General features: G+C 43.8%; 8 non-coding genes across 8 annotated transcripts; 3 read left to right on the top strand and 5 right to left on the bottom strand.

The window, feature by feature from the left end:
- The first annotated feature begins 5,318 nt into the window (after positions 1-5,318).
- On the top strand, positions 5,319-5,390 carry trnaq-uug (transfer RNA glutamine (anticodon UUG)). Its single transcript has one exon. It is a non-coding gene; the product is annotated as a tRNA-Gln (tRNA).
- A 1,632-nt stretch (positions 5,391-7,022) lies between these two features.
- Positions 7,023-7,114, bottom strand: trnar-ucu (transfer RNA arginine (anticodon UCU)). The gene is given in 2 exon segments: positions 7,023-7,058; positions 7,078-7,114. It is a non-coding gene; the product is annotated as a tRNA-Arg (tRNA).
- A 2,382-nt stretch (positions 7,115-9,496) lies between these two features.
- Positions 9,497-9,568, top strand: trnap-ugg (transfer RNA proline (anticodon UGG)). The gene has a single exon. It is a non-coding gene; the product is annotated as a tRNA-Pro (tRNA).
- Positions 9,569-12,491: 2,923 nt separating this feature from the next.
- trnap-ugg (transfer RNA proline (anticodon UGG)) lies at positions 12,492-12,563 on the bottom strand. Its single transcript has one exon. It is a non-coding gene; the product is annotated as a tRNA-Pro (tRNA).
- Positions 12,564-15,678: 3,115 nt separating this feature from the next.
- On the bottom strand, positions 15,679-15,749 carry trnag-gcc (transfer RNA glycine (anticodon GCC)). The gene has a single exon. It is a non-coding gene; the product is annotated as a tRNA-Gly (tRNA).
- Positions 15,750-18,658: 2,909 nt separating this feature from the next.
- On the top strand, positions 18,659-18,730 carry trnaq-uug (transfer RNA glutamine (anticodon UUG)). The gene has a single exon. It is a non-coding gene; the product is annotated as a tRNA-Gln (tRNA).
- Positions 18,731-23,343: 4,613 nt separating this feature from the next.
- On the bottom strand, positions 23,344-23,426 carry trnal-cag (transfer RNA leucine (anticodon CAG)). Its single transcript has one exon. It is a non-coding gene; the product is annotated as a tRNA-Leu (tRNA).
- A 522-nt stretch (positions 23,427-23,948) lies between these two features.
- On the bottom strand, positions 23,949-24,030 carry trnas-aga (transfer RNA serine (anticodon AGA)). Its single transcript has one exon. It is a non-coding gene; the product is annotated as a tRNA-Ser (tRNA).
- Between the last annotated feature and the right edge of the window lie 616 nt (positions 24,031-24,646).

The raw sequence follows: 24,646 nt of genomic DNA, 5'->3' as shown, positions 1-24,646 counted from the left end.
ATGTCAAATCTGTGCTAGTCTCCCTTCATTCAGCCCATATGAAGACAAAGAGTCTGCAGGTCCAGGAAGTTATAATTAACTATCATTAAATAACAAGAACTTATGATGCAGCCAGCACATTTATACCATGAAGACCCCTTTAAAATAATAAACCTCAAAAACTGGTGTTTTCATCAAAAAGTGACTGTGGCCCCACAGTGAGTCCAGGGGCTTATTTCTGCCTCAAAAGGACTTGATTTCACTCTGGTCTGTGATATTTAACAGATTATTGTTGAATCCAGGAACACTTCAGACCGGTGCTGTAGGTGGACTGACTTGCAGCCACCCTTTGAAATATCTTAGAAATAAAGGTGAGGTTGGAGATCACAGCAGTTCAGAAGCCTGTGGTACTTAATCTGTTGCCAGAGACAGGTTGATCTGGCCACAGTGTGAAATCAGCCTGTCTAGTGTAGGGTGAAAGAATTGATTCTGCAGTGTGTGTTCAGATATATAGGAGTGTGCCCCTAACATGAAGTATTCATGTTTAAATGTGTTTATCACTTAATAAGTGTTTATGTGTTAGGAAGTTTTATAGAAAATCAAAGTAATTCGAGAATACTGAATGTATTAAGAAGTAATTTCATAGTTTGTCATATAACTTTTTTCTGCAGTTCAGGCTGTGGCAGATGAGATCAGTTGTTTTTCTGCTCTCTGGAGCTCCGGTTGGTACGAGATGGTCATAAATTCAGACTAAGGACAGCAGCACCTCTGACCTGATAAAAGCCAGATTCTAAAGGAATGTGTTTTTCTCCTGAGTACCCCATGTTATGGTCATCCCTAGATCGGACTCACAACCTATGAGATTTGAGGAATTGGAGCTTTACCTTATTAGGGAATAAACACTAATAGTCTATTCGCTGTATGACCCAGGGTCTGCAGGGGGGATAGTAGATGCCCCTGTGGGCCGGCAGGCAGGAACGCCCATGTGGTATATCAATGTGTGAATTCCATGTCCAGTTGTTGTTGCGTTGTTCGTTGTTGCTGTGTGGTTGTTCGTTGTGTTGGTTGTCCTGTTCTTGTGTTGTTCTTCTTTGGTTCTTTGTGGTCAACAACCCAGAGCTCTGTGACTCAGAATCTGCCTCATTGTTCAATAAATTGTAATCTTGAGACCAGAATTTATCCGCTCCTTTCTCATAAACCAACTCGGGAGGGGATCAGAAGAAACAAGGGGAATTGACCGTTTTTGACCTCCCCATTTTTTCCAGAGTTTCTCACTAATATTGCTTTATTTTTTACAGACCAGACTGGAGCTCTGCCAAGCAATTACTGGGAGATTTCAATTTCCTTAGGCGTCTGACAGACTATGACAAGGATAATAGCAAACCTCAGATCCTGCTGAAGCTGCAAAATACATCAACAACTCTGAGTTCCTACCTGAGAAGGTCTGTTTGAATTTCATGTCCAACATTCGGACATGATCTATCGGATCTATCAACAGAACTTCTCTTATCTTTTCTTTTACTTAAAGTAAAAAAAGATTAGAGTTCAGACACTTGGGCAGTTTTGTAGTAAATGTCATAATGTCAGTATTGGAATGGCAATGTAATTTACATCCTTTATCCACTGTACTGTAGGCTATGTAGATTTAATGATATATATTCTGAAAAAATAGATGGAATTTGACACAGTTTGTTTCAGTGTGCTGGGTGTAATACTTTATCATGTGCTGCTTTTAGGTGGAGAAGGCTGTCCAAAGCTTGCGGGTCGTTGTGCATGTGGGTCATAGCTATGGATCTTTACTCCAAAGAAAGAGAAAACGTGGTTAAAGCACAGGTCAGTCATAAAGAGTGCAGTTTATTATTACTGATACACATGCACATTTGCAATATTTCTTCACAGTCTGCTGTCTGTTCCTTTGTCACTTTGGCTATTCATCTGCCATGCACCGCTCTGTGTGACTGGTCTGCATACTCTTCTCCCGCTACCCTTACCTACGCAGGCAGAGCTGGATACAACCAAGAAAACACTAAGGGAAAAGCAACAACAACTTAAGGAGGTGGAGGATCAGATGAAGGACCTACAAAATGGCTCTGACACAGGCTCGACAGGACAGAGCAGGGAAACTGACTTCTGCTCTGGGGGACAGCAGATACGCTGGGAAAAAAATTTTGCAAATCTTGAGCAGGACATCAACAGTGTTGTGGGAAATGTATGCATTGCAGCTGCCTGCATTGCCTACTATGGAGCCTTCACTTCCCACCATAGACAGCTGGTAGGTACAGTGTGATGGGATGGTTTAAAACCTTTAGGGCCTCTGTGATAAAGTGTGCAGCTGGCATGGCCAATGTGAGCCTGGTCTAGAGTTTTTTTTTTTTAGAAACATATTGTGAAAAAGCAGTAACAGCTAATACCATATACCCTGTTTACTCTTGTTCCCCAGTGGATTAAGCAGTGTCAGAAGCTAAACATACCCATCAGTTCCCCCTTCAGCCTGATCGACTTTCTGAGTGATCCATATGACATCTGTGGAAGTATATAAAGGTTACCTACGCGCTGACATGATACAGAGCACATATTTACTCGTATGTATGCTTTTACTCAGAGAAAAAGGGGGACTCTCTACACACACACACACACACATACACCCTTACAGAGAGTTAGGGAGGATGTTTACATTACTGGAGCCCTTTTTGTGGTGAAGGTGGACGTAAGATAAAGTATCCAACATAGGAGGGAAACAGAGTGTTTCACAGTCATAAATAACATTATTATAATAAGTAGGTGTGGATAACGGGGCAACATGTCCCAATATGGAAATACCTACGAGGGTCTTGAAGAACTGTTTATCTGTTATGCAAATGTACCTCAACTTTCAATAAAACATGCCTGTGTACAGGGAAGGGCAGAACACGTATGGACGGGAGTGAAGCAGACTGAAAGGCCTGTGTTCACTGTGTTCTCCCTTTTGCAAAAGGCGAAACTACAAAACCCAGGGTATTTTCTTTCACTCAATGTTCTGAATACAGGAGACGGAATCTGACAATCCGGGGTGACCAGGGAAGGTCACGACACATCCTCCAGTGGAACACTGAAGGGTTGCCCTGTGACACTGTATCTACAGAGAATGGAATCCTGGTAACCAAAGACCGTCGCTGGCCTCTTATGATCGACCCACAGGATCAGGTGGCGTAAATTAATTCAGAGGACATATGTATTCTATGAAAATAGAACCTCCTTTCAGACACAGTCAGAGACAAAGTCACAGACTGGACTCCCGCCCCAGCATACCTAACGCAACAATACCAAGCTTCCCTTCATACAGTAGAAAGGACACCAACCAGCTCGTTCAGCATTGCAAATTTGCACTAAATTAAGATATTTTCACTGCTTCTTTATTGTGTTTCCATGTCTGATCATGTTTCCTTGAATGCTGTAGGTAATACACTTGGCATCAGCAAGTGTGCACCAGAGACAGTTAGGTCACTATGGAGTCTTGGAATTCACATTCAACAAACCTTTGCTCACAAAATCCCAAACGGCTATCAACTATAATAGGTATTTATGTGCTTTCCAAGAAGCACACGTTTGGAATAAAAACAGTATCGCACACAAGAACCTTTGTGAATCCTTCTGCCATTGAAGCTACATATTGGGCAGTATAATGAACGCCTGGCATCAAACCATGTTTCTGCAGACATTAAATCACCTGCCAGCTACACCTGTGTGCAATGCCCTTTTGTTCAACACCAGCCAGGAGAGCAGAAGGACCCTGTGAATGCAAGGGTTTACTCCAGTGTTTATTCAAACCAGGGGTTGCATGGTGACTGTAACGGCCGAATAAGTCTGAGGAGCGTTTTTGTTAGACAGAAAAAACAAAGGCTCTGATGATGCAGAGTGACATGACAGTTAAATCTTCATAAATTAATGAGTGTTTCATTAGAATTGTAGTGTGTGTGATCCTGGCTTCGATTGATGTAAAATGTGTCTTTTGGCATGTACATTTTTTTCTGTTTTCCAGAAATGTATTAAAGTTACAATCATCAATTTCACTGTGACTGAGTCTGGCCTGGAGGACCAACTGCTCAGGTAGACACAAGACAGATATTGAATTCTAACCAAACTTTAAGACTCACATTCACAACTTTACCCTTTTCCTTCTCTTTTCCCCCCTTTCTTCTCCTTTCTCTACCTCCAAAACCCTTGAAAATTACAATTACCCTGCAACTTGTTTCTCTCTTTAAAGTGATGTGGTGCGTCTTGAGAGTCCACATCTTGAGGAACAGAGCAATAAGCTGATTGTTCGCATCAACGCTGACCGCAATCAGCTGAAAGATATCGAGGACCGCATTGTTGAGCTTCTCTCTAACTCTAAGGGGAATATACTTGACAATGAGGAGCTCGTTCAGACTCTCCAGGAGTCAAAGGTGGGGATCTGGCAGAGATCATACGTGTCATCATTTTCAACTTTCTGATCGTTTTCCTAATTGTAATTGAAACTTTTTGTTGTTCTTGTTCTAGTTGTCGTGCTCCTCTTTCACTTCTTTTGTCTGTTTTTTCTCCACTATCTCCAGGTGACATCAGAGGCCATAAAGCATCACCTGAAGGAGGCAGAGGGGGACTCCTTCCTTGTGTATCTTGGGGAGTCCACACAGGCGTGGAGTGGCTTCCCCAGGATACAGTCGGAAGTAGAGCTTGCGGTTGATGATTTGGTCTCAGTTCTAGAATGATTGCTGCTGGGAGTTTGAGCAGACAGCTGTTTACAGGGTCTAAGTTGGAATAAAGATTAATCCTGTAAATGCAAACATCCAATCTACTGAAGTTCAAAGATGTGGGCTCGTCCGGGATTTGAACACAGGACCTGTGAGGAACTGGAACCACTTCTTCATCTGAACCATGGGGATGCCAATTTATAACACCTGAAACCACCTCCACTGTCTGCACACACAGGAAGTTCACCCTGAATCAATGCTCTCTGTTTCAGTTAACCTGTCTGCACAGAATTATTCTCTGTAACAACATGTAGAGCCCGGATAGCTCAGGCTAATTTTCATATCTGTCCAATGAGAGACAATTATCAGAGGAGAGGTTCTGCTTCTCAGGAGGGTCACACCCTAATACAAGACCACTTCCTGTTATGCAACAAATAAACTTTATGATTCAATGTTGGGCTAATGCCACAGCCACAAAAAGACATTTCTCCCAGCTGCTAGACAGCAAGCCTTATCTAGACATGGAGGACAGCCTCCTCATGGAGGACAGTGATATGCAAAGTGTTCAGTCTTTGTCAAACTGCTGACAGTCGGCCGGGTAGAGGAGGAGAAGAAGACCCATGAGAAGCAGGTTCCATGGTGTAATGGTTAGCACTCTGGACTTTGACTCCAGTGATCTGAGTTCAAATCTCAGTGGAACCTTTAGTTTAGTTTGGACAGTAATACTGGTGTCCTTTCTGCTTTCTCTAAAAATTCAGGGCTCATTTTGCAGATTTCCAGTCAGCATGTTGTAACTGAATAACTATCAGAGTGTATCAGAAGGAGAAGTTACATAAAGATAGAATTTAAATCTCTCTCCTAAATGACACCTTAATCTGGGATTAATAATGAGTATAAAAGTAGCTGAAGACATAATTTAAGTATTATAACACATACCTCCTTTATAGGGCTGTCTTGATAACTGCCTCTCATTTCCACCTGTTGTCTGTTCCATTTGCACAACAGCAGCTGAAACTGATCCACAATCAGTGTTGATCCTAACTGGACAGGCTGGTTTCACACAAGTGTGACTGACTTTTTGGGGCAATATTATAACAAATACTTATGAGACATTATATAAAAAGAAAGGTCAGTGCATCATGACTTTAGCTCCATTCAAAGCTTTAGGAGGCTTCATGGCCTCCATCACTCCATAAGACTGTTCCATCTGTTCTGCATCTCTAATATGTGCTGGGACGTGGTGGCTTGGATGTTTCACTGCAGCTCATCTAGTAATAATGTGTAACACATATATGAACATCAAGCTAATCATGTCATGCTAAACCGAGTCCTTGGAAGAGCAGAAGCTGTGAACAGACCTCATGGAGCAATGGTAGCACGTCTGAGTCCAGATCAGAAGGTTGCATGTTCAAATCATGTCAGGGTCACTGGTTTTATGTAATTTAGTCCTCTTTCTGTTCACACCAGGTCCACTAGAGCTCTCAGACTCCTCCACTGCACTGAAGTCTGGGTAGTTTTCACTTGAAGCAGAATGTCGGCTTTCTCCTGTGTTTTCTGGTTAAATTACTGGACATTCAGGGAAAATAGAGTTAGGGTTAAATAGAGCAAAAAATCCTGAGTCATCGATCTGCATTCGTTTAGAGGGCCGAAAGGGAGCAAGTGTGAAAACACCCTAAATTTTAATCTTAAGTGGGACCAACACTCCCCCGAGTAGCTTCTTCAGTTCTGCAGTGACAATTCCTTCCTTCCTGATGTGATGTTGCTCCTTCTTCTTCCCCTCTGAGCTGGTCGGTACAGTTTGAGCTCTGTGCTGCAGCCATTGCGACAGCCATCGCACCTCAGAGTGATCCAGCAGTGCCTCATGTTCAGCAGCATACAGTGAGCAGCTTTAATCTCTGGATTGACAGACTTTATCTGCGCAGTAACTTGCAGAACAGAAAGTCTTCCAAAATATCTCCTTTCCAGGGATAGCACACCAAAACTATCAACTGAGCAGCACTGGAGATGCTCTGCTCTGTTGATTCATCCAACTGAAAGGAACATTTCTTACATGATCGCAGTCTATCCAGCAGCTGTGCCTGAATGTCAGCTGAGAGATCTTCTGTTCTCCTCCTCACCATGTCATTTGAAAAAGGTACAACTTTCAGTTTATTAGCTGCCTCTGTGCCAAGCAAAAGCTCACACCAGTCAGATCTCTGTCCACCTGTACGGTCACAAATCCGGGGGCAGAGACGCTGTTTTCCGGGATGTCTGGGTGCAGTCCTTTTTTTCTAGCTCTGGACAGGAGCTGTATCCACCCTGAAGGACGGCGCCACAGGAAGTTAAAAGGCACTTTGACTCTGGTGGGACTCGAACCCACAACCTTTGAATCACTTCTCCTGTGTTTATCTAGAAGTCCAATGCGCTATCCATTGTGCCACAGAGCCACAAAGCAGTTCATTTGTTTGTCCTAGAATGAAAGGCAGAAATCCGGAATAAGCAGCAGCATTCCAGAATAGTCAACAGAATTCCGGAATTATACGTAGAATTCAGGAGTAACAGTCAGTATTCTGGCAAGTCAGCAATCCAGAAGGGAAGGCAACATCAGCAGTGGCTCAGTGGTAGAGCAGGGTTGTGTGTCCTTGACCCACATTGCCTCCAGTGCTGGTCATTGTATGACACTGCGTGGCAGCAGCCTTAAGCAATTTCCCTTTTTTTACACTTACACAAGTTTTTAGTTACATGTTATATATGGAGTGAAGAGTAAATTAGTAAATAAACGCAATTTCAATTCTCTGTATGTCCAGCACATATAGCAGATTTGACAATAAAGCTGACTTTGAATTAAAACAAGTGAGTTGTAAAAAAAAATTCACCCCCCATACAATTGACACTAGAAGAGAACCTATCATTTGAGACCAGAATGTTTTTTTGTACCAGGCTGTAAACATGTTCATTTCTGCTGTGAAGTTGGACATTTTAACATGGGAGTCTATGGGTAATAACACACGTGAATTACAATTTTTCACACATGTCGTAAACATTCCAGACTAGTGGTTAAGACCTTCAAAACTCAGTGTGTAACATTGTTGGTAAAAACTGTTTGCTTTGGCATGTTTGTAGAGAAGATTGAAGCAAGGCGTCTGGACTTGTAGAGTTTTCCTGAAGAGGTTTCGCTGCTCATCCAAGCAGCTTCATCAGTTGTTGATCTGTTGGTGGGGAAACATGGTTTATATGTGGTTGCAGACCTCAGTGGGTGGTCTGGATAAAACTCACAAACAATAGCACTAAATGTTTCCATAATTACCTGTGATGATCTGGCTGCCTGTGCCAGGTGTGTCTAATGACTGGCTAACGACTATGAGACTGCTGGTAGACAGCCCATTGTTCTTGCTGTTAGCATGTGACTTGGAGTGAAACTTCCTGGGAATGGATGAAATAACTGCTTTGTATGTGGTAGAAAGATGAGGCCACCACCTCGAGAAGGTTTTACCAGCTTAACATAGATGGCTTCCTTGACTTCCTCTCTGTCTAAAATGTGAACATTGTTGTCCTCAAAGGAGTGTCCTTTGTCTTTGAGGTGGAGGTGAACAGCTGAGTCTTGTCCTGAGGAGGTGGCTCTCCTGTGCTGAGCCATTCTTCTGTGGAGTGGTTGTTTAGTTTCTCCAATGTACAGATCAGAGCATTCCTCACTGCACTGGACTGCATATATGATATTGCTGTGTTTCTCCCTGGGAGTTTTATCCTTTGGGTGTACCAGTTTCTGTCTCAGGATTGTCCTGCAGTGGAGACTGCAACCTTAACACAGCGCCTTGGAAGAAAAGCAGACTTGCAGAATGAAAGGCAGCATTTCGGAATGAAAAGCATTCCAGAATGAAATTCAAATTTCCGGAATGAAAGGCAGTAATCCAGAATAAGTGGCAGCATTCCAGAATAGACATCAGTATTCTGGAATGATAGGCAGAATTCCCGAATAACACTGTATAGTGGAACAGAAGTCAGCAAGACATCATTCTGGAATGAAAAGCATCCCAGAATGGAAGAAAGCATTCCCAAATGAAAGGCAGAAATCTAGAATGAGAGCATCCTGGAATAGACATCCATCCACCCACTCCAGAATGATAGGCAGGATTCCGGAATGGTAGACAAAATTCTGGGATTAAACCCCTAACCCAACAGCGGCCTGTGATGTCATGGAAGCGTGCGTTCCAAAATGGAAGGCAACATTCCAGGACAAAAGTCAGCTAACAGAATGAAAAGCAGATTTGCGGAATGAAAGACACCATTCCAGAATGAAAAGCAGTCCATAATGAAAGACAAAATTTTGGAATGAAATGCAGAAATCCAGAATAAACAGTAGCATTCCAGTATAGACATCAGTATTCCGGAATGATAGGCAGAATTCCCGAATAACATCATAACATCATTTAATCAATAGGGCTCGACCGATTAGCTCGATCCCCATATGGCCAATCTGTGTTTTCATTGTTGAAGCGTGGACATGCCTGTTTCACTTACTGTGTGCTGGTTGGTACATTGGACTCAAGGATTGGTTTTTGAAGACACTCCTCCAAGTGGTGTCTTCAGTTCTGCTACTATTCTGGTTGGGAATCTGAGTTTTATGTGTTCAGGATCTCTGTGGGTGGATCTTGCAGGAAATCAGACTTTTAATCTGAGGGCCCAGGGTTCAAGTCCCTCTTCAGGAGCAACACTATATATTCCTAACCAGAAATCTTTGTACATATCTTTACCAATGTCAAACTAAGAAAAACATGTGCTTTGTGTTGTTCTTCCACCAACTGAAACATGAAAAGCAAGAAGTCACATGTGGCTCGTTGGTCTAGGGGTATGATTCTCGCTTTGGGTGCGAGAGGTCCCGGGTTCAAATCCCGGACGAGCCCTTATCTTTGAAATTCAGTAGATTGGATGTCTGTCTCATGTTTACATTTACAGGAATAATCTTCAACCCAAATAGGTTCATATTCCAATTTAGACCCTGTAAACAGCAGTCTGCTCAAACTCCTAGAAGCAATCATTCTAGAACTGATATTGTTTCTTCAAGAGAAGAAGTCTTTGCACTGAGGACTAACGTCGGAAGTAAAGGCTCTGTGTTAGCCTAAGCAGCACTTGTATGCAGGGGTACAGCCAGTGCTTAAGTGTAGTTAATGTGAAACAATACAGTCGCGATTTATTGAAGTGAAGCAGTCGGCATATTTTCACGATATATTTTATTTTCGTTCGTATTTTTATTTTTTTTATATCGTTTTTGTCTGCTGGTGGGTGCCTGCTCCCCTGCGTGTGTGTCTGTGCTGCTGGGTGTGCATCGGGCTGGAACTGTGCCGTACGTGACAGACAGCAGGGGAGACCTGTAAACGTGCTGAAATGACTTTGTTTAGTAAAAGGAAAAGGTATAAACGTGTTCTATTGTAAGGGGACCACCTGCATGCAGATGTACTTTAATACGTGGATTAGGCTACTACTAAATCCATAGGCGTCGCTACCATTATATCAGAGGGGGACGTGTCCCCCCCACATTTTAAAACGGCCCGTTTGGACCCCCCCACATTTAGTGAGTAGGAAACTCCACCTAATGCTGTCTCGATTGCTCGTGAAAAACTCTGTTCCACTAAGTTCGTAAGAGAATAACCTCACCACTGAAATCCACTCCATGTTTTCCTGGTTACCACAGCGCTGCAATACCGTTACTATAGTAACAGACCTAACAAAGCCAGTGGCTTTCTTCGAGCGAGCGTAAAACACCGTAAAGAGAACCGTCAGTGCTGGTCGACGCTGGAGGAGGTAACGTCAGTGTCATCCCACAAAGTCCAGCTCATGCTGAAGCCTGACTGTTTGTCACATGGCCCCAGGTGACATTAGGTTGATGTTAAAGAAACTTAGAAAAGTTGGAAGGAAGCTGCTGTTTACTTCCAGTTACAGTAGATGGTATTATTTGTCTGATGACATGTTGTTGCCTTTTCTGCTGCCTCCCCACACACAATGGACATGAGGAGATTCTAACAAAGACACGGAGAGTTAGAGTTGTTTTCAGCATTAACCCATGTTGTAATGAGGCCATGTTAGCTCCTGTTAGCCTGCTAGCTTCAGCCTCGCCGAGCCAGTGCACAGCCACCTGCTCATATTCTTATCAGCAAGAATAAAACACATGTGATGGACGTCAGGACACAGTGGAGCATTATATGAACAGGGAAACACTGATGCAGCAGATGAGGCAGGGCATCATTATAAACACATCCACAAGGTTTGTTGTGAATTCAGCAGTTTTATAAGCAAATAAAAATAAGGACATGCATCTTTTTGTAAGTTAGTATTTTTAGTGTTTCAGTATTATCTGCATTAAGCAGTTTGGTTCATTTTTCTATGGGATTTGCCAGTTTTTTGTCTCTGTAAATGAGAGAAGGCCTCAGATATGGAGGCTGTTAGTGTAGCAGCACCAGTATGTTTGACAAAACTGTTGTTTCACTTGTAATTAGTTTGTCACCGAGTTTTTGTTGAATCTGTCTCTGAAATAGTCATTAAGTGTTTACTTCTGTAGGTAAAATAGTTTAACAACCTGTTAAAATCCACAGGAAATCTCAACTACTTCATATTATTACTATATATACTGATTAGGGTTGGGCGATATTGGCAAAAAAATTAATCACGATTAATTGTGGCATTTAGCCGATAACGATTAATTTGACGATTAATTCATGACAGTTGCACTTACATGTTTTTGACTCTAAATTGGCACAGTGTTCTAGCATGATACCGACAAATCATCAGTCAAGTTAACTACTTCATTCTAACAGGCTAAGCTGGTGATTAGGCACCAACCAGCCATGGAAATATGTATTGATAATATTGAGGCACAAACTGCTTCAAAATAATAATGAAGCAAACATTTAAAGTAACTTTGTCCTTCAAATGTTTTTATCTAAGGTCACAAAGCATGTCAACATTAAAATTAAACAGAAAAATAGACAAACAAAGTTCAGAAAAGTCACATCAGTGATTATTAAAGTTAAAACATGTGTCTGCGCAAATGAACCTGTGACTGGAATATGTCCCACACTAGTGCATGTTTTCACTCAGACTGTAGAACAGCAGCAGAAAAAACAAACAAATAAACAAACCGGACAATTTCACATTTAAATGTGTGTCTGTGCAAATCAACCTACGTTACGTTCTTCCAGCGCTTCGTTTGGTCGTAAGCAGCACAATGACTAAACGTACCGCGGATTCTCGGCTGAGTGGAATTCTTTCCAATATCTGCTGGAGGAGACTTCGCTGTTGTAATGTTTCCTATCTTGCTGTGGAGTCCGTAAATAAAGATCGGAGTTTATTCATTTGATACGAGCAAAAATTCAATTAATTATTAATTAATTGGTAATTAATTAATTAATGTAAAATGAAAACTCACATTTCTTTATAGCCATTCAATTCTGTGTGAGAGTAACTACAACTAACAATACTGTTTTGTGCTACTACTGTTTTCAAGGTGAATGATGACTTCTTGCAGATCACCACAAAGCCGCTGCATTGAAGTTCATGGCCCAGCTGAGTTGACATTCCTTATTATTGCCGAGGGGATCACTGGCTTAAAATGTCTACGTGCAGCCTCTACTTTCACTCCTGCCTTACAGCCCCTGTACTTCTTCCTCAGCTCTCCCTGGACATTGGTCCTCAGTGCAGTGCAGTTCTAGAATGATTGCTTCTAAGAGTTTGAGCAGACAGCTGTTTACAGGGACTAAGTTGGAATATGAACTTATGTGCTGTAAATGTAAACATGAAGCAGCCATCCTATCTACTGAAGTTCAAAGATGAGGGCTCGTCCGGGATTTGAACCCGGGACCTCTCGCACCCAAAGCGAGAATCATACCCCTAGACCAACGAGCCATGTGTGACAGCTTTTTTTTCATGTTTCAGTCAGTGGAAGAACAACACAAAGCACATGTTCTTCTTAGTTTGACATTGGTAAAGTTATGAACAAAGATTTCTGGTTAGGAATATAAAGCCGCTGCATTGAAGTTCATGGCCCAGCTGAACCACTTCTCAAAGAAGCTTCTGTAAGTTTCCCAGAACAAAGGAGGAACTTCAATATTAATGAAAGATTCACATGTTTATGTGATGCTCAGGATCAACATGAGTGTTGTGTGTTTGTGTTTTTTAACCCTATAGGAGGGCAGCTTACACGTTGTGAAGACAGGAGCCCAGCGATGTGGGGGTTTCATCCAACTTAATTTGGTATATTGAAATGCAAAGGTTTATGTCCTGGAGGAATGTTATGCACCTTACTGTTTCTATTTCTGCTGCATTTATTGGATGGAAAATTCAATTTAATTGAGTTCAGCTGATACATGACCTCATCAGGTGACTGCTGCTATGACCTAAGATAAGATAAGAGATAAGATAAGATAAAACTTTATTAATCCCGAAGGAAATTCTTGTGCCAGAGGTATCAAGTTACATTAAATGCAGTTAAGTACAGAGTATAAGTGTCACTATAATCCAAAATAAGAGTACAGTACGCAGTATGAGCACAATATATGATACATGGATACAAATATGGAGATGTAAGGTGCTAAGTAAACATAAATATAGACCAGTGGAGGGAATGACAGTGATGCCTGACATGATTATCTAGCGCTTCTCCCTACAGAAAGGGGAGGAGTTATACAGTCTGATGGCCACTGGCAGGAAGGACCTCCTGTGGCGTTCTGTGCTGCTCCTCGGTAGTCTCAGTCTACCGCTGAATGTGCTCCTGTAGGACAGCAGTGTGTCGTGCAGGGGGTGAGACGTGTTGTTACGAATACTGAGGAGCTTCCTCAGTATCCTCCTCTCCGTCACCTCCACCACAGACTCCAGCTCCACTCCCAGCACCGAGCCAGCCTTCCTAATGAGCTTGTTGAGTCTGTTGGTGTCGGCCGTCTTCATCCTGCTGCCCCAGCACACTACAGCGTAGAAGATGACGCTGGAGACCACCGAGTGGTAAAACATCTGCAGCATGGTCTGGCAGACGTTAAAGGACCTGAGTCTCCTCAGTAGATACAGGCGACTCTGTCCCTTCCTGTATATTGCCTCTGTGTTTGTGGACCAGTCCAGTTTGTGGTCAATGTGGACACCCAGGTATTTGTAGCTGTCCACAATGTCCACGTTGGTACCCTTGATGCTGACCGGGTTTGGGAGTGTCTGGTGCTTCCTGAAGTCCACCACCAGCTCTCTTGTCTTTGTGACATTCAGTTGCAGGTGGTTCTGTCTGCACCACTCCACGAAGCTGTCCACCACACTCATATACTCCGCCTCCCGACCTCTGCTGGTACAGCCCACAATGGCAGAGTCATCCGAGAACTTCTGCAGGTGGCAGGACTGTGAGCAGTGTCTGAAGTCCGATGTATAGAGTGTGAACAGGAATGGAGACAGTACCGTGCCCTGGGGTGCCCCCGTGCTGCTCACTATCGTGTCCGAGACGGTGTTCCTCAGCCTCACAAATTGTGGTCGACCTGTAAGATAGTTAGTGATCCAGGTGACCAGTGGGGTCTCTACCTGCATGTCCAGGAGCTTCCTATTCAAAAGGGCAGGCTGCACGGTGTTAAACGCACTGGAAAAATCAAAGAACATGATTCTAACAGTGTTACCTGCCTCCTCCAAGTAGGTGTGTGCTCTGTGCAGCAGGTAGATGATGGCGTCCTCCACTCCAATACGAGGCTGGTAAGCAAACTGCAGGGGGTCCAGCGATGGTTCCACAACAGCACGCAGGTGTTTCAGGACCAGCCTCTCCAGAGACTTCATCACATGTGAAGTCAGAGCAACTGGTCTGTAGTCGCTGTGTGTGCTTGGATGTTTGGTCTTGGGCACAGGAACAAGGCATGTTGTCTTCCACAGGGCAGGGACAGTCATCAGGCTCAGACTCAGGGAGAAGATGTGCTGGAAGACCCCACACAGCTGTGTGGCACAGTCCCTGAGAACTCTGGGGCTGAGTCCATCCGGTCCTGCAGCTTTTCCCGGTCGTAGGCGACTGAACTCCCTCCTCACATCTTCTGTGGTGATGGTAACTGTGGACACAGAAGAGCAGAGAGAGAGATCTGATGGGGGAGGGTGGGGGGTTGTTAATGGAAGGTGGGGTAAGGGGGGCAGGGTGATGTTATTGATGGGAAGGTGAAACTGGTTAGTATGGTTAGGGGGAGGGGGAGGAGGAGGAGGTACATTGTTGTTATAGACAAGTGTTAATGGTGCATCACAGGGAGGGGGAGGGTGGTCAGGGAGTGGACTATTAAACCTGTTGAAAAACAGGTTCAGCTGGTTGGCCTCCTGCAGATCTCCATCCATCAGCTGGTCAGAGATCCTATTGTGGCCGGTGATGGTTCGCATGCCACTCCATACCTCCCTCAAGTTGTTCCGGGCAAGTTGGCTCTCCAGCTTCCTCCTGTAGCTCTCCTTGCCCTCTCCAATCTTCTCCCTCACCTCTGCCTGGGCCCTCCTCATCTCCTCTCTGTCTCCACTCAAGAAGGCTGTTTTCTTTCTGTTGAGTGATGCCTTGATGTCCTTTGTTGGTTGTCAGCATTCCTTCCATTCCATTGCAGCAGCATGAAAACAAGGTCCTGAGCAGCATAACAATAGATAAAGTAGAAATAAAGACTATGTACAGAGCAACCATAAGATATGCAGATATACAGATGAGAAATGTACAGAGATGTATTATGTCCTGTTATGATATCATGAAAAACTCTGAGTATTACACTGTAGGTGAGGATGTTATTGTCAACTATGCCTGTTGACATGACAAAAACTGAAAGAAAACTAGAAAGTGGTAAGTGCTCTTGTTTCAAATGTGATGTGCACTGTACCACTGAAGCTCGTCTGTGAAGTGTAGTGCCTCTGTGTGTATGTCACAGTGATGTTAACAGAAGTCAGATAGGTCTGTTAACACATATAAAAACAACATGCTGAACAACAGCATAGATGTGAAGGTGAATATATGTCCCCTCACATGTTCCTCAGTTAAAAGGGCCATTGCATTGGCCGGGAATCGAACCCGGGCCTCCCGCGTGGCAGGCGAGAATTCTACCACTGAACCACCAATGCTGTGAAAAGCTGACATCTAGTGGTGCCATCGCAGGTTGCAGCCTCCTCATTCCAAAATCAATCCCTCCTCCACATAAAGTCAAAAGTTATAAATTCACCTCATTACATGAGCGGTTGTGTGTAATGACGCGGCTCACCAGCAGAGGGCGTGTGACGGAGCAACAAGCAGAAACTACAGAGGAGAAGAGACACAAGCATCCACAGATCAGAACAGACACTCAGCTCTTCTCTCTGAGACCATGATGATACCGTCACATATCATCACTGCACATGTTTTTGGCTGCACGTCTGGAAATGAGAGGAGACAGAACATTATCATACATGTTGCATAAGTAAAGTCACATGACATGCACCACTGTAAATAAAGGAAACCACATATTTTTAAGACACTTAGAGCATAGAGCCCAAGAAATAATATAATCTAAAGCTCACAAGACACAAGTGGAACAGAACAGAACAGAACAAATACTTTATTTATCCCAAACTGGGAAATGTTTTCTATTGCAGCAGCAATGTACAGGGTCAGTATCCTCCTATCTGGTGGTAAAAGTCTTTCTCCCCGTCGGGGAATCGAATGGAATGGAAGGAATGCTGACAACCACCATCTGTCATAGCAGCAGCCACCTGGTGCGGTCATGTGTCAGCTGGGGTGTGACGGAGTGGCTACGTCAGTAACTGTGGGCAGACTGCAGGTGTGTGTGCACCCAGACACACACAGGTCCCAGCTGAGAGCAGCCGGACCTTCCTGTCCTCCTGTCCATCACTGTCCATGGTGAACCGACACCACCAGACCACAGGGCCATTATTTATTTAGCAGGAAAGAAGAAGATGCTCTGCAGCATTCAGGTGTGTTAACACAGTGCAGAGAGGAAGACATGAACAATGGTGTCAGAGCAGCAGCTGTTGCTGCATCAACCTGGAAATCAAACTGTTTATATATATGCACAAACTGTACGTTCATAAGTCACATGACATGCACACTGTAAATAAAAAGGAAACCACATATTTTTAAGACTCTTAGAACACAGACAGAAGTATGAATTATATATGGTTACAATCAAAAATAATTGAATGCAAATAAATGATTTTGTGAAATTTAAATCAAAACCTAAAAACACCAGAATCAGCAAATCACATGTTTGCATTACAGTGGTCCCTCCTATAACCAGTTCACCTCTCACCTTGTTTTTCTCTTACAGCTCATTGAGTTCTGGTCCGGATAGTCCGTAGACCAGTGTCAGTCCATCTCCAGAATGCAGAATGCTGCTGAAAACAGGTTTGATCTTTGGTTTCATTCTGTAATACTGGACTTATTTCCTACGAAGGTTTGAACTCTGACAGTGTTTAAACAGAGAGAACGGAGTTTAAAGTGTGCAGTGAGGGGTTCACAGCCTTAAAGCATCTAGAATAATCAAACATGGAGCTGACTACTTCCAGAGCTCCGCTGTCATGGCTCTGCAGGAGGCCAGCACCTGGTCGGCCTGTTCGAGGACACCAACCTGTGCGCCATCCACGCCAAGAGGCTCACCATCACGCCCAAAGACATCCAGCTGGCCCGCTGCATCCACGGAGAGAGAGCTTGAAGTGTCCGCGGCTCCTCAAACCACAGCGGCTCTTTAAGAGCCACCTCAGTGTCCTCTAAAGAGCGGCTCCTCATCCTCTGCCTCTGCTGCTCATCACTCTGTCTGATGCACAGAATAATCAGTCTCTTCTGAAATAAATATCATCTTTTATCTTTTGTAAGATGCAGTGTAATAATACACATGTTGAACTCTTCAAGATGAATAATGGTCCGTCTCAGGGACATTTATTTATTGGTTGGTTCAAGGATGTAATATCAAACTGACACCGAGGAATATTTAACAGGAAACTATAATAAATGTTTTACAATAAATACATAATATCATTTATAAATAGCTTTAATAAGTATAGGTTTATTATGTGTAAAGGCATGATGACCTATGGAATGATAACACTAAAAAACTCTGCTGCTCCAGGAACGGTACAGGCGGTGACTCCTGCAGTCCGCCATCAGACTCATCTTCACTGTGATCTGCTTGTAAATGTCTAACACAGCAACATTTAAACTTTGCCTTGTTGGTCCTATCATGAGCTACATATTTACAATAAATGTGTTTAGTGTTGGTGGAAGCAACAATACTCCAGATGACCAGAACATGTTTTAAAATGACATTAACAGTGAGAAATGTAGGTAGAAAATAATCATTTGTACACATCAAATATTTAGTAGAAAAATCCCTGAATGTGCTTTTACTCAGTCTGCAAATGCAGCTGTCACCTTAAGAAGAGTTTAACAGCAACTCACTGTACACACCTGAACACAGATCTTGCAGTGTGAGCAGGTTTTGGATGCACTTAACCCTCAGGCGACACTGTGGTCCAGTGGGTATTTTTGCCTCTTTACCCGGCACCATTGTATCTGTGTTGGTGCATATGGCAGTTTGTGTAACAGAGACTCTCTCTAGACACATTGTCCAGTGTTATATGGTTTTGCAGTGTTTCCACTTGAAAGGATGACTCTTTGTGACTGAAGGTCAGCTGGACTCCACTCAGTCATCGCTTTATTTCTGCTTTGCTTTATTGAATCTTGTAGTGTCAGAATCAGGTTCAGATCAGATCAGATCAGGTGAAAAACCTCAAAAAAACATACCAACAAATGTTCAGAATTGAAAGATGAAAGTGACAGTGCATATTTTAGCAGCTTGCTTAGCACACTATGCAGGTAAGTGCACTTTAAATTAAGGACTGTATTTTAACAGTTTGCCACTAATGTCATCCAGAGTGGAATCCAGAGTCTGAGAATGTATGACTTGCTTTGCACATATCTTTACCAATGTCAAACTGCTGACAGTCAGCCAGGTAGAGGAGGAGAAGATCCACAAGAAGCAGGTTCCATGGTGTAATGGTTAGCACTCTGGACTTTGACTCAAGCGATCTGAGTTCAAATCTCAGTGGAACCTTTTGTTTGGACAGTAATACTGGTGTCCTTTCTACTTTCTCTAAAAATCCAGGGCTCACTTTGCAGATTTCCAGTCAGCATGTTGTAACTGAATAACTATCAGAGTGTATCAGAAGGAGAAGTTACATAAAGATAGAATTTAAATCTCTCTCCTGAATGACACCTTAATCTGGGATTAATAATGAGTATAAAAGTAGCTGAAGACATAATTTATTAAAGTATTATAACAAATACCTCCTTTATAGGGCTGTCTTGATAACTGCCTCTCATTTCCACCTGTTGTCTGTTCCATTTGCACAACAGCAGCTGAAACTGATTCACAATCAGTGTTGATCCTAACTGGACAGGCTGGTTTCACACAAGTGTGGCTGACTTTTTGGGGCAATATTATAACAAATACTTATGAGACATTATATAAAAAGAAAGGTCAGTGCATCATGACTTCAGCTCCATTCAAAGCTTTAGGAGGCTTCATGGCCTCCATCACTCCATAAGACTGTTCCATCTGTTCTGCATCTCTGATATGTGCTGGGACGTGGTGGCTTGGATGTTTCACTGCAGCTCATCTAGTAATAATGTGTAACACATATATGAACATCAAGCTAATCATGTCATGCTAAACTGAGTCCTTGGAAGAGCAGAAGCTGTGAACAGACCTCATGGAGCAATGGTAGCACGTCTGAGTCCAGATCAGAAGGTTGCATGTTCAAATCATGTCAGGGTCACTGGTTTTATGTAATTTAGTCCTCTTTCTGTTCACACCAGGTCCACTGCACTGAATTCTGGGTAGTTTTCACTTGAAGCAGAATGTCGGCTTTCTCCTGTGTTTTCTGGGTAAATTACTGCACATTCAGGGAAAATAGAGTTAGAGTTAAACAGAGCAAAAAATCCTGAGTCATCGATCTGCGTTCGTTTAGAGGGCCGAAAGGGAGCAAGTGTGAAAACACCCTAAATTTGAATCTTAAGTGGGACCAACACTCCCCCGAGTAGCTTCTTCAGTTCTGCAGTGACAATGTTCTTTATCAGCCAGTTGTTGTCTTTGTCTTGTTGTCTGTGGGTCTTGTTTTTGGCCTTGATGAGAGCCCAGCTGGGATAGCCACAGGTTTGCAGGGCCTTCCTGATGTGATGTTGCTCCTTCTTCTTCTCCTCTGAGCTGGTCGGTACAGTTTTACAGTCTCTGTGCTGCAGCCATTGCGACAGCCATCGCCCCTCAGAGTGATCCTCATGTTCAGCAGCATACAGTGAGCAGCTTTAATCTCTGGATTGACAGACTTTATCTGCGCAATAACTTGCAGAACAGAAAGTCTTCCAAAATATCTCCTTTCCAGGGATAGCACACCAAAACTATCAACTGAGCAGCACTGGAGATGCTCTGCTCTGTCGATTCATTCAACTGAAAGGAACATTTCTTACATGATCGCAGTCTATCCAGCAGCTGTGCCTGAATGTCAGCTGAGAGATCTTCTGTTCTCCTCCTCACCATGTCATCTGAAAAAGGTACAACTTTCAGTTTATTAGCTGCCTCTGTGCCAATAAGCAGCAGCATTCCAGAATAGTCATCAGTATTCTGGAATTATACGTAGAATTCAGGAGTAACAGTCAGTATTCTGGCAAGTCAGCAGTCCAGAAGGGAAGCTAACATCAGCAGTGGCTCAGTGGTAGAGCAGGGTGGAGAAACCAAACAACTACTCCAAAAACTGGCCTTCAATGTTTGTCTTCAAACAAGATGCTTATGTTTAAGGCAAAAGCTGTGACAGAAACAAGTTCTTCTTCAAAGATGGTTTGCTAATCCATTGTGCTCTGAACGCGTGGGTTCGAATCCCATCCTCGTCATGTTGTGTTTTAAGTTCAACAGTAAAAACTATGGACAGAGCTTCCGTGACATCGCCCATTTGTTTCTGAAGAGCCGCTTTGAAGCTCGGTGGGAGGCTCTGGGACACTCTGATCGCCGACATGTTGGCAGCGTTGCGTCCGCCAAAACTCAAAATACGGACAAAGAGGGGTAGCACTAGCGGAGTTTAGGGGGGCGGGCGATCGTGGAAGCAGGAAACTCGTGCTGTGATATGGCAACCGTCTGTCGCTCAAGCGCCAATGCTCATAATTATGCGTAATTTTAAGTCTGAATACAATCCCACAGCAGCTCATCAACAAACTGGACCAGCTGGGGCTGAACTCCTTGCTGTGCAACTGCCTGCTGGACTTCCTCACCGGGAGACCTCAGACAGTGCGGGTCGGCAGAAACACATCCAGCACCATCACAATGAACACCGGGGCTCCCCAAGGATGTGTGCTGAGCCCCCTCCTCTTCACTCTGCTGACCCGTGAATGCACGCCAACACACAACTCCAACATCTTTGTGAAGTTTGCGGACGACACAGCTGTGGTGGGTCTCATCTCCGGTGGAGATGAAACAATGGAAAAAGGAATGAGGTGCACCTTCTGGCCAAGTGGTGCAGAGACCACAACCTCTCCCTGAATGTGGAGAAGACAAAGGAGATGGTTGTGGACTACAGGAGAGCACACAGTCAGCACACCCCTCTGACCATCGACGGTGCTGCTGTGGAGCAGGTGAGCAGCACCAAGTTCCTGGGTGTGCACATCACTGAGGACCACTCCTGGACTAACCACACTGCATCCCTGACCAAGAAGGCACAGCAGCGCCTCTACTTCCTCCGCAAGCTCAAAAGAGCCAGAGCCCCTCCCTCCATCCTGTGCACCTTCTACAGAGGGGCTGTTGAGAGCATCCTGTCCAGCTGCATCACTGTGTGGTACGGAGCCTGCACCGCCACCTGCAGGAAGACGCTTCATCGCATAGTGAGAGCAGCTGAGAGGATCATCGGCGTCCCTCTGCCCTACATCTTTTGCACTCTCACTGCATTGTGCCTTTATTTTGTGCCTTGTATTTTGTGTGCCCCTCATTGTAGGTACATTTTTTTACACTTTATATTTATCTTAAGTTTTTAGTTATATGTTATATATGGAGTGAAGAGTAACTCAATTTCGATTCTCTGTATGTCCACCACATATAGCAGATTTGACAATAAAGCTGACTTTGAATTACAACAAGTGAGTTGTAAAAACAATTCACCCCCCCCCCCCCATACAATTGACACTAGAAGAGAACCTATCATTTGAGAGCAGAATGTTTTTTGTACCAGGCTGTAAACATGTTCATTTCTGCTGTGAAGTTGGACATTTTAACATGGGAGTCTATGGGTAATATGTGAATTACAATTTTTCACACGTCGTAAACATTCCAACTTAAGACTAGTGGTTAAGACCTTCAAAACTCAGTGTGTAACATTGTTGGTAAAAACTGTTTGCTTTGGCATGTTTGTAGAGAAGATTGAAGCAAGGCGTCTGGACTTGTAGAGTTTTCCTGAAGAGGTTTCGCTGCTCATCCAAGCAGCTTCATCGGTTCTAACTGTTGGTGGGGAAACATGGTTTATATGTGGTTGCAGACCTCAGTGGGTGGTTGCAGACCTCAATGGGTGGTCTGGGTAAAACTCACAAACAATAGCACTAAATGTTTCCATAATTACCTGTGATGATCTGGCTGCCTGTGCCAGGTGTGTCTAACGACTGGCTAACAACTATGAGACTGCTGGTAGACAGCCCATTGTTCTTGCTGTTAGCATGTGACTTGGAGTGAAACTTCCTGGGAATGGATGAAATCACTGCTTTGTATGTGGTAGAAAGATGAGGCTACCACCTCGAGAAGGTTTTTCCAGCTTAACATAGATGGCTTCCTTGACTTCCTCTCTGTCTAGGATGTGAACATTGTTGTCCTCAAAGGAGTGTCCTTTCTCTTTGAGGTGGAGGTGAACAGCTGAGTCTTGTCCTGAGGAGGTGGCTCTCCTGTGCTGAGCCATTCTCCTGTGGAGTGGTTGTTTAGTTTCTCCAATGTACAGATAAGAGCATTCCTCACTGCACTGGACTGCATATATGACATCGCTGTGTTTCTCCCTGGGAGTTTTATCCTTTGGGTGTACCAGTTTCTGTCTCAGGATTGTCCTCCAGTGGAGACTGCAACCTTAACACAGCGCCTTGGACGAAAAGCACACATTCTGGAACAGAGGTCAGTATTCCGGAACAGAAGTCAGCAAGACAGCATTCTGGAATGAAAAGCATTCCGGAATTAAACCCCTAACCCGACAGCGGCCTGTGACGTCATGGAAGTCAGCATTCCGACATGGAAGGCAACATTCCGGGACAAAAGTCAGCAAGACAGCATTCTGGAATGAAAAGCATTCCAGGTTGAAAGAAAGCATTCCAGATTGAAAGGCAGAAATCTAGAACGAGCGGCAGCATACCAGAATAGACATCCATCCATGCCAGAATGGTAGACAGGATTCCAGAATGGTAGACAAAATTCCGGACTTAAATCCCTAACCTAACAGCACCCTGTGATGTCATCCAATCAGAGCCAGAGACTGAACCTCCTTAAGGGCAACAGTGGCAAGAAAAAACAGGAAGAACCCCTGTAGGTTTGGTGTAATGTCTCATCATATCAGATGAAATCATCCAATTGGCTTCTGTGGTCTGGGTTAGAATCTAAGTCAGTCAATGTCTTAAATGATTACTTATTTCCCCTCCAGAGGAAATAAACAGAACTGTCAGGAGTGGGATTTGAACCCACGCCTCCAGTGGAGACTGCGACCTGAACGCAGCGCCTTGGACCGCTCGGCCATCCTGACATGAAAAGCATGCTGTCCACAACAAGTTTGGAAAAGCTCAAGGATGAACACTTAATAAACAATCTGAAATCTTCACTGACACTGATGTGGACAGACTCAGAGTGTGTCTGTCTATGCTATCTCAACAAGTCTTGAGCCAGAGATGAGATTTTTCATCTGGTCACCACATGATGAATCATTCTGACTATTGTAGTACCTTGAGATCTGCCTTTCCCAGGTGTTTTGTCCTTAAGGTGAAGCAGTCTCTGCCTCAGGGTGAAACTGGGTTTGAAATGTGCTGGGACGTTTTATCCTTTGCCTCCTCATTGCACACCAGTTGCTCTCGGTCCAGCGTTTTTAAAATGATAGTTTTTGGAAGTGTCAGATGGACTGTGCCAGGGTTTGGTCTTCAGACAGTCAATATAAATGGCAGCACTCTGACTGGTCAAGATGAACTTTTTCATAGAGCTCGTTGTTAACACATCAGACTTGTTAAGTGTAAACGATGGAGGGGCATAAAGTGATCTTGGAGATGAAAAGAACCGTTGTTGGCAGGATTTGAACCTGCGCGGGGAAACCCCAATGGATTTCTAGTCCATCGCCTTAACCACTCGGCCACAACAACCGGCAAAAGGTAACGATGAAGAGTCTGACGACCCAGGTTGGTTCTGTCCATGAGTGCATGGTCTTGTCCAGTTTGTCCTGTCCAGATTAGTGTTGGCACTCCTTTACTTGTTTTCCATTTCATTCGCAGGTAAATCTGCGCCGACCAGAGTCTCCGTTTGACAGACAGCTATCACAGAAAGTTGCTGACAGCTGAGCAAGTACTCACGTGCCAACATGGCACAAGTTGAATTGCTTCCAAGCCGGCTGTGTTCACGATCACATGGTGGTTTGAGACTACAAGCCTTCACTGTCCATTCTACGCTGTTTACTTTATTAGGAAGGTGCTCTACAATTGTCCCAACAAGCAGGGGGAGCACTGAACATAAAACTCTCTTTCTCACATGTTATTGTCATGTGTTTTTGTGAAAGATAAGGCTGACTTGTTTTCTTGCTTCTCTATTTAAACAATCTGAAATCTTCACTGACACTGATGTGGACAGACTGAGAGTGTCTCTGTGCTATCTCAACAAGTCTTGAGCCAGAGATGAGAGTTTTCATCTGCATTCATGGTCACCACATAATGAATCATTCTGACTATTGTGATGCCCTGAGATGAGGTCCAGTATTCTGGAATG

This window comes from Parambassis ranga, unplaced genomic scaffold, assembly GCF_900634625.1.
Source record: "Parambassis ranga unplaced genomic scaffold, fParRan2.1 scaffold_27_arrow_ctg1, whole genome shotgun sequence".
Taxonomy (NCBI): Eukaryota; Metazoa; Chordata; class Actinopteri; family Ambassidae; genus Parambassis; species Parambassis ranga.
This window is presented reverse-complemented; position numbering and strand designations above follow the sequence as displayed.